Genomic DNA, 8551 nt, shown 5'->3' with positions numbered 1-8551 from the left:
CCAGGCAACACCCTCTAAAGTGCTTTGCCCAAAACAAAGATATTTACTTTGAGGTGGCACTTCTCACATACCTCTGGGTTTAAGAAAGTCTTCTTCAAGAAAGAATGCATCACCACTCCTTGCAAGGAAGCATACACCACTCCCTCCTATAATGGCTGAAACTCTATTGCTTAGCATAGTAAGTCACACTAGATTAGGCCCATTGAATCAATGGAGGTTTGGTTAGTCAACTCCTCCATAAATTCCATTGATTCAAATAGATCTACTCTAGTTGAAACATCAATACCAGGCCTATTTTGTCTGTGGCCCAATACGAAAAGTACAGACCTTCAGAACTGATTGCTTTGGCATATGTCTCTCTCCCCCACCCTCCAACCTTCAGTCTAGACTGCTGTTCTGCTAAATCACCCTAGTAGACAAAGACAGGCCAGAGTAACCCTGCCTAGGTCATTCATTCAAGTGTGAATAATATATATCACTCTTTCACAACACGTTTCACTAAGTGCTTAAGTTCTGCTGAACTGGTAGCTTTCTTGAAGCCATTTTTCTGCCCAATGCTCATAGTTAACCCTACAGAAAATTCACTTCTTTTAGCACTATCAGCAAGCCAGAAAAAGTATAGGGAACTATACTGCCAGGTTGATGGTTTTTGTGTATTTAGAGACCTCTTGGCTGGCCTACTCCACAATGGCTTCTCTGAATGGAACATTTCATTCCTTCGCTGTCTCTGTGGACTCACACATATGTGGAGTTACATACTATATATGAATCTCTTGGTCCCAGTACAACCTGTTTAAAGTTTAAAGTTAGCTGGTTCTCTGTTCATCCTAATCTCCCTGCCAGTGGTGAGCCTTCCCACCCATTACCACTCCATGAGACTTTCTGTACTCTTCAAAAAGTGTGTGGGCCGAGGAGCTAAAATGTCGTTGTCAAGCATTGGTAAGAGTCACAATGCCCAAGCCTGCAAACACAGCACTGCTTTCACACCACAGGATGAAAAATCTGCAACACTTGACTAAGAGTATTTTTGTTGGAGGCTACAGGGATGTGATGGTGCCGCTGGTTAAACCACAAATAGGCTCTGGGCTGCAAGGTCAGAAGTTCAGCAGTTTGAATCCATGCGACAGAGTGAAGTCCCGTTGCTTTTCCCAGCTCCTGCCAACCTAGCAGTTCGAAAGCATGTAAAAATGCAAGTAGATACATAGGTGGGAAGGTAACAGGGTTCCATGTCTAGTCACACTGGCCACATGACCAGAGAAACTGTCTTTGGACAAACACTGGCTCTGTGGCTTGTAAATGGGGATGAGTCGGACACGAGTGGACTAAATGTAAAGTGGAACCTTTACCTTTACCTTACAGTGGGAAGGTAACAGTGTTCCGTGTCTAGTCGCACTGGCCATGTGACCACATAAACTGTCTACAGACAAACACTGGCTCTATGTCTTCGAAACGGGGATGAGCACCGCCCCCTAGAGTCAGATATGACTGGACAAATTGTCAAGGGGAACCTTTACCTTTACAGTTGTCTTCTTTGGAGACCAAGCAACAACCAATCAAATCCATGGCCATCTACAAACATCTCCCACCAACCACAGAGATAGGCCTGAACCAGAAAACTGGTGGTTCATGGTTTGTAATTAACCACAAACTATGCACCGTGACCCCCTGGCAAAATGACACCAGTTTGCAGTCTGTTTTTCCAGTTTGTGTCTCAAGGAGGGACCTAAGACCTCCTCTGCCCCCTGCCTGCCCCCTTCCCACTGCCTCCATTGTCCTGCCTGACCCTGCTGTCATTACTACCACAATCCTGAGAGACAGTGGGCCCAGTTTCCCTTCCAGGAGCTGGGCCTGCCATTTCTGCACATGAGCCCACCACCCAGCTGATAGGCAGACGCTGCGCAGAGGCAGCAGGCTTCCAGGGAGGGTGGGGAATCCAGGCCTGCTGTCTCTGAGGACAGTGATGGCAGCAGCAGAAGAGAAGCCAGCAGCGGCAGCAGGACCAGATAGGGACGTGATGGGGGCAGTGGGAACGGGGTAAGTGGGCTTCCCATTTTGCTGAATGAAACAAAGTGGTGAGGAGGGGAGGGATTTGCCGCTTTGTTTTGTTTCAGCAAAATGGGATCCTCAAAGTGGACTAGCCCGATTCATCAGTTTTTCTGGGTTGTGGTTCGTTTTGTGCCCATCTGTAATCACCGCCACCTCCGTATCTATCATGCAACTGACACAGAGACTGTCTCTCTTGGCCTTGGCCTCATCTATCCTGACCCCCCTGATATGAGGTCTCCCATATATCACAGACAGAAAAGGAGAGATCTTCCTAGATCTTGAAAGCTGAACCAATGAAAAAGAAGAGGAAGAACAACACGAAATGAAAAGAAGATGTGCCTCTTTGCCCCTCATCTCATCTGGATGACAGCCAATCTCCTACACAGAAACTGTGTACTCTATAACCTTGTCAGTACTGGAGGAGGCTGTACTTTTCCCCTTGCCCACACTTGAAAGTAACTCTCCTTCCCAGCTAACCCTGGGCCAGGATAAGCCCAGACAGTATCAGTATCATCAAAAAGTAGTATCAGTTCATTGCTAGTCCTCAGATTCAACAACACCACCAATGACCCACAGGATTCCTTGGCCGAGAGGGCTCAGAATGCTTTAAGGTGCTAGTCTAGGGGCTTGCACATTCATATCACTTTCATCCTTCTTGCTTTCAATATTCCATATGGGATTCTGCTGCTCCTTTCCATCATAAGGTTGGGACTGGAAAACAGTGTTCAGCACTGGAGAGCCATGCTCTCCTTACTTCCAAGAGGCTACCTGGGACAAAGTCATAGGTCTCCCTATGATCACCCCGCACTATGGCAACCACACTCCAAACACTGGATACCATCATTTCAATGAAAGCATCTGCTCACAGGAAACTGAGAAGCCCAGCTATACCCACATGTACAACTGTGGCTCCAGCTCTGCTACGGTTACATATACAGCACTGACAGAAGCTGAGTTTTCTCCACTGCTGCCTCCCTTCAGTCCACTCTCCTACACCCTCCCAAATTTGGCATCATCCAGCCTAGTGTTGACTCTGATATTAACTTCAGTCACTCTGGACACTACACTGGCCACTTCACCTTCCTTACCACCAGTTCCTATGAGGCAACAGGGGTCTCATCAGACTTGCCCTCAACAATACCTTCAAGTCATCCGGACTGCTTCCAAACTGGAAATGCCTGTAGCAGGCTCCTCTGAGTCAGACAACTCCAATTCATTTCCACCCTCTGAACAGGCTGCCCTCATATTCCAAGCTGATGATGTGGCAACACCAACCCATCCTCCCCACAGAATTCGTGAGAGCTTTCTCTGATCAACTAATCTCATGGCATCTGCCTTGGAATGCAACATCCAGAAATAGCCAAATCCAGTCTTCAACGTGTTTTTTTTTTTAAAGAGGGCACAAACCTAGATGGGCAACTCTACTGGCAACCTCCATGTTTCTGTCCCTCCCCTATATAGTAAAACAATCACAGCAGGCACCTTCTTCAGTCCCATTAACTTTCAAGAGAATTTATCTTCTCTACCAGGTTCAGGAAAAGGACTCGAGGGTTTCTGTTTCAACATCCACTCTTTTGACTCCAACAATCATGGACACAGCACAAAGGAGGTCCAGAAACAATCTGCATTCTACATCTGCAGGGGGAAAAAAATAAATTTACCCCTTTCCTAGCATATGGCAAATTGTGGGAAACTTCTGCTTAATGGTTGTAGCTAAATTCTGTTCCAGTGACATGCATACACTCCTGGCAGGAAGTGGCAGCTCCCAGCGAGCAGGGTAAACCCTCATTCTGCCCTTTCGCTTAGAGGTAGAGCACAAGATCAAAGGGTTTCTCCAGCCAATCCTGGTTATGATTAGGTAACTAGTATCCTATCTGAATTCTCACAACATACTAGGTAATCATGCTAAGTTAATAAAAAGAGTTCTCAGGGCATTGCCTTGAGGCTCCGCTGGCTGGGACATCTGCTTGTCAACTCCTTTGTACTTTCTCTAAGGCAATTAGCCTTCCTTTGTTCTGTGATCACCCACAGCAAACCAAACCACACAACTCTGATGGGTGCCTATCAACAGGTTGTTGTTGTTGTTTTTTTTTTTTGAAAAGGACTCAGGAATGTTCCACTGTTTACCCGAGGATCACCACAAGACAGTTATCCCTTTATAGCCCCAGGGAACACCAAATGTGGGATCTTTTGCCAAAGATGAGCTGACCCTTGGTGCACTCCAAAGGTGATGCATTTCTCTACACCTATAGCAAAACCTTCTTCTATGTCTTCCTGTCATTCCCTCTGACCTCCAGAGTCCTCAACAAGCTCTCTCTGATGGGGCAACATGAACTGCATTCTGACAATGTGTGGGGGGGGTGTTCCCAGTAGCCATGGTTCACACTTCTCTCTGACCATTAAGTGCCTCCAGTTACCTCGGCAACAGAACCCTTTGATTCCGGCTAATAAGACAATATGCCACCCAGACTGCCCCTCCATCTACCAAAATTTGTAGTTTCCATGCAGATGGTGTGCACCTAATTTTCCCCTAATTCCCAAGGATTTCAAGCAGTTTCTTCCCAGAGGATTTTACAGTCCCTTTGAGTAATCAAAAGGAATAGCCTGTTGGATGTATCCATGTTGTTGCCATGTGCTATCAAATTGCACATGGCAACAACATGGATACATCCAACAGGCTATGAATTAATGATTTGTCTCTCATTAACAACTAGAGACGGGGGTATTCATATTCGGAGACTGTGATCGGCGAGCCACTCTTTGACCTGGCAGAGAGGCTTGTCATCCTGCCTCCTTCCAGGAGTGGCAAGCTGATTGCAATCTCGGGAGCCATTGGTAGGATTGCAGAGGTTGTGGCACTGGTGGAATTGTGAGTGGATCGTCCAGCCCCATGGGGCTAGACCCTCATTATTGCCACCTGTGCAGGAGTATTTGTATATGAATACCCCCCATCTCTATTAACCTTGCTCAGATTCTGCAAACTCAAGGACATGACTTCCTTCACTGAGCCAAACCATCTCATATTTGCTCTTTCTCCTTTCTTGTTACCTTCAACCTTTCCCATCTTTGTCTCTTCCGATGACTTTTGTGTTTCATAATGTGCCCAAAGTACAACACCCTTTAGCCACTCTTGTTTCTAAGGAGACAAGGTTTATTCGTCTTTCTGGCAGACCAGGGAATTTGTAAGCTCTCCTACAGCCATATATTTAAGACTAATCTCTTTTTCCTAATTGCCAGCTTTCTTCATTATTTATCTTTCATATCCCTACACAGTTAATGGGAAGAAACAGAATGAATGATCTTGGTCGGTCTCCCTTAGACTTGAGGATCTTGTCTGATTCCTTCACTTATGCCTTTTGAAGTTTCAGTCTTCTTCAAAACACCAGTATGGGTATCACCTATAGAGAGGCCTTTACACAACCTAATCTTATGACAAAAGCAAAACTTTTAAGATATCAAGATTTATTTTTTAAAAAAGGATTGTGAATTAAGGTCTAAAGAAGAGCTAGAGACACAGAATATTTACATAGACTGGTGGCCCAGAGCACAGCTGGAATCTAGATATACTAAAGACAAAACAGAGGGTTTTTATTCAGAACAAATGACATTTGAAAAGCTTTTATTAGGTTCAAAAGATAAAATAGTTAAGAAAATGTATAATTATCTGTTAGAAATCAAAATGCAAGATGAAATGGTTAAAGAATGTATGATTAAGTGGGCACAAAACATAGGGCATAATATTGATATTGATCAATGGTTGAAAATATGGCAAAATAATATAAAGCTTACAAGATTGGTTAATTTTAAAGAGAATATATAAAAGATGTTTTACAGGTGGCATATGACTCCAGAAAAATTGTTGAAGATGTATACAGATGTATCAAATGTATGTTGGAAATGTGAAGCACATGTGGGAAGCTATTATATGTGGTGGTCATGTAGAGTAGCGAAACAGTATTGGAAAAAGAGTACATGCTGTGCTGCAAAAAAAAAGATTGCTTTATAAGGTTCCATTAATCCCAGAACTGTTTTTATTGAGTATGATACCTGATAACATAGATAAGGCAAAGAAGTATATAGTTATATACATAGTCCCTGCAGCTAGAATTCTTTATGCCAAAAACTGGAAAAATCCGATGGTACCGAAACATGAAGATCTTATAGAGAAGATACGGGAAACAGCGGAAACGGACATCTTACCAGAAGTGATGAAGGACTGTCCTTTACAAAAGGCAACTGAAAGATGGGACTTATTCTACAAATGGTTTGAGTCATCAGACATCGCTTGAAGAACATGCATTAAAATGAGAACTTAAATCTGGAAGGCAGAAAATAGTAAAAAGAGCAATTTGGAATTTTGATAGGGCAATATGTATAGAATGAATGTTAGTATGTCATTGTTTCTCATCTTCCCCTTAACCTCAATCCCTTTTTTCTTTCCCGTTACCCTATGTTAAAAATAAAATATATTTTTTTAAAAAAAGAAGTTTCAGTCTTCTTCTGATTTCTTGACTGCAGTCTCCATTTGGATTGATGACTGAGCTGGAGTATATAAAATCAACAACTTCAATTTCTTTGTTGTCACCATTAAATGTACATAATTCTTCTGCAGTCATGATTTTTCTCTGTATATGCAGCTGCAATGCTCCCTTCTTTCACCTACAATAGCACAAAAAAGAAAAGAAATGGTAACATCTAATAATGAAAGAGAGACCAAAGCCCCAGGATGGGTAAAAAATGTAGATTTATTACAGTTTAAAACTTGCCCAACATGTTTCAGCCTGAATAGTTTATGGCCATCTTCAGAGGTGATAATTTGTGGTGTACAGTATATTAGATTTCTTAATGTGTTGTCTCTCATTGTTTTCTTTGTATAGACTGTAATAAATCTTCATTTTTATACATCCTAAGACTTTTGTGTCTCTTTCATAACTGAACCTTCAACAGTAGCCATTTTAAATCATTTCTGTTTTCTGCCAGTAATGTGGTGTCATCTCCATATCTTCACTTACTTATTTTTCTTCCATCAATTTTCACTCCTCCTCCACTTGAATCTAATCCATTTAATCAATCTTTCTGTACTAGACATGAAGGCAATAGTTTGATTTCCTTAATATGGGTGGACGGCACTGGAAAAGACACAGGAATACTGTCAATATCTATGTAGGATAGCCCTTCTCCAGTCAATTTTCACTTGTGTGCATTTATCTCTACAGATGTAATCATTCTCAACATTGACATACCACAGCACAAATGTTTTCAGTACAGGGCCTGATCACACCAGCCAAATGTACTCTAGTCAGGTCACTGCATAAATTTCTGGTCACAAAGTGCATGGCCATGATTGAACCATTTTCCTGGCCAGCAGTGTATCTGCAGTTTATTTCCCCCTCGCCAAGGGGGTTGTGTTATTTTGTTCTGATGATGTATCAGATCTTTCCTTACAAGTACTGCATGTGTGAATGTTGGTTCTTTTTCAGTAACAAGTCCCCAGAGAAGGTGGCCACCATTACTGCCACACAGCTGCCCTACAACTATTTTTTTTATTGTGGCTGGTATATCAGTACATAGGTAAATGTATGTCAGTGGCTTTACACCTGGCAAAGTCCTTCAACTCTGCCAAGTATGTCACCTACTATAATATATGGCATGGGGAAGCTGGGGCCCATTGTGTGAAATGCAGTTCTTCAAGAGCAACCAGCATCACAGATAAATTGTTCTCAAATGGGAACCCCTTCCCAACATATTGATGTATTGATAATATTTTTCAAATATATATATAAAGTAAGTGGCTGTACTGCCCTAGGAAACAAGAGAGAAAACAAATCAGCTCCTTGGTCTAGCCATCCATAATGTTTCAAATTATGCTGCCTCTCCCTGTCCTAGCAGGGCTCTCTCCTGGAAGGTCCAGCATGGTGCGGCCTGCGGGTGGAAGGACTGCCTGGGGAGAGCAGAGCGGAGGGGAGAGGCAACAGCACTGAATGGGAGGCAGGCACTGGCATGCAGGGATTCCCACTCGCCTCCTCTTCCCACTCTGTCAGGGGTCCTAGGGCAATGGGGCAGGGGTGCACCGGGCTCCTCTTCCCAGGGATGGTGATATAGGTGGGAACTTAAAGATGCCTTCCGCACCTGTGTCGCTCGCTTGCCCCATGGCCGGCCGTCGGCACTTCCCGTGTGGGCTGCCCCACAAGGGGCACTGGGGGAACGGTTACCACGAGCAAGTGAGACATGCCCACCTATGAGGGTGACCCACCCCCAGAGTGAGGAGGCAGAGATCCATGTCCACGGCCCAGTTTCGGCCAGCCCGAGGACCGGCAGTGGGCTGCGGACCGGGGGTTGATGACCCCTGCTCTACACCACAAAGAGAATAACTAAACTGCAAATCTGTCCAGCATTTCTTACATCCATTCCACTCAGCATCCTTAAACTGAATCACATATACTGCCCTCTTGGTGCATGTTTGTAAATTACTTGGCTAACATCAGAGGTGGAGAATGTTTGCAGA

The 8551-nt window shown here is 43.9% G+C and overlaps 1 long non-coding RNA gene across 1 annotated transcript; it reads right to left on the bottom strand.

The window, feature by feature from the left end:
• Positions 1 to 5771: 5771 nt before the first annotated feature.
• LOC140706887 (uncharacterized) lies at positions 5772 to 8064 on the bottom strand. The gene is made up of 2 exons (XR_012086806.2): positions 7059 to 8064; positions 5772 to 6705 (listed from the first exon to the last, which is right to left on the bottom strand). It is a non-coding gene; the product is annotated as an uncharacterized LOC140706887 (long non-coding RNA).
• Between the last annotated feature and the right edge of the window lie 487 nt (positions 8065 to 8551).

This window comes from Pogona vitticeps, chromosome 1 (genome assembly GCF_051106095.1).
Source record: "Pogona vitticeps strain Pit_001003342236 chromosome 1, PviZW2.1, whole genome shotgun sequence".
In the NCBI taxonomy this organism is placed as follows: domain Eukaryota; kingdom Metazoa; phylum Chordata; class Lepidosauria; order Squamata; family Agamidae; genus Pogona; species Pogona vitticeps.
The sequence above is the reverse complement of the archived record's forward strand: the minus strand, read 5'-3'. Positions and strand labels throughout refer to the sequence as shown.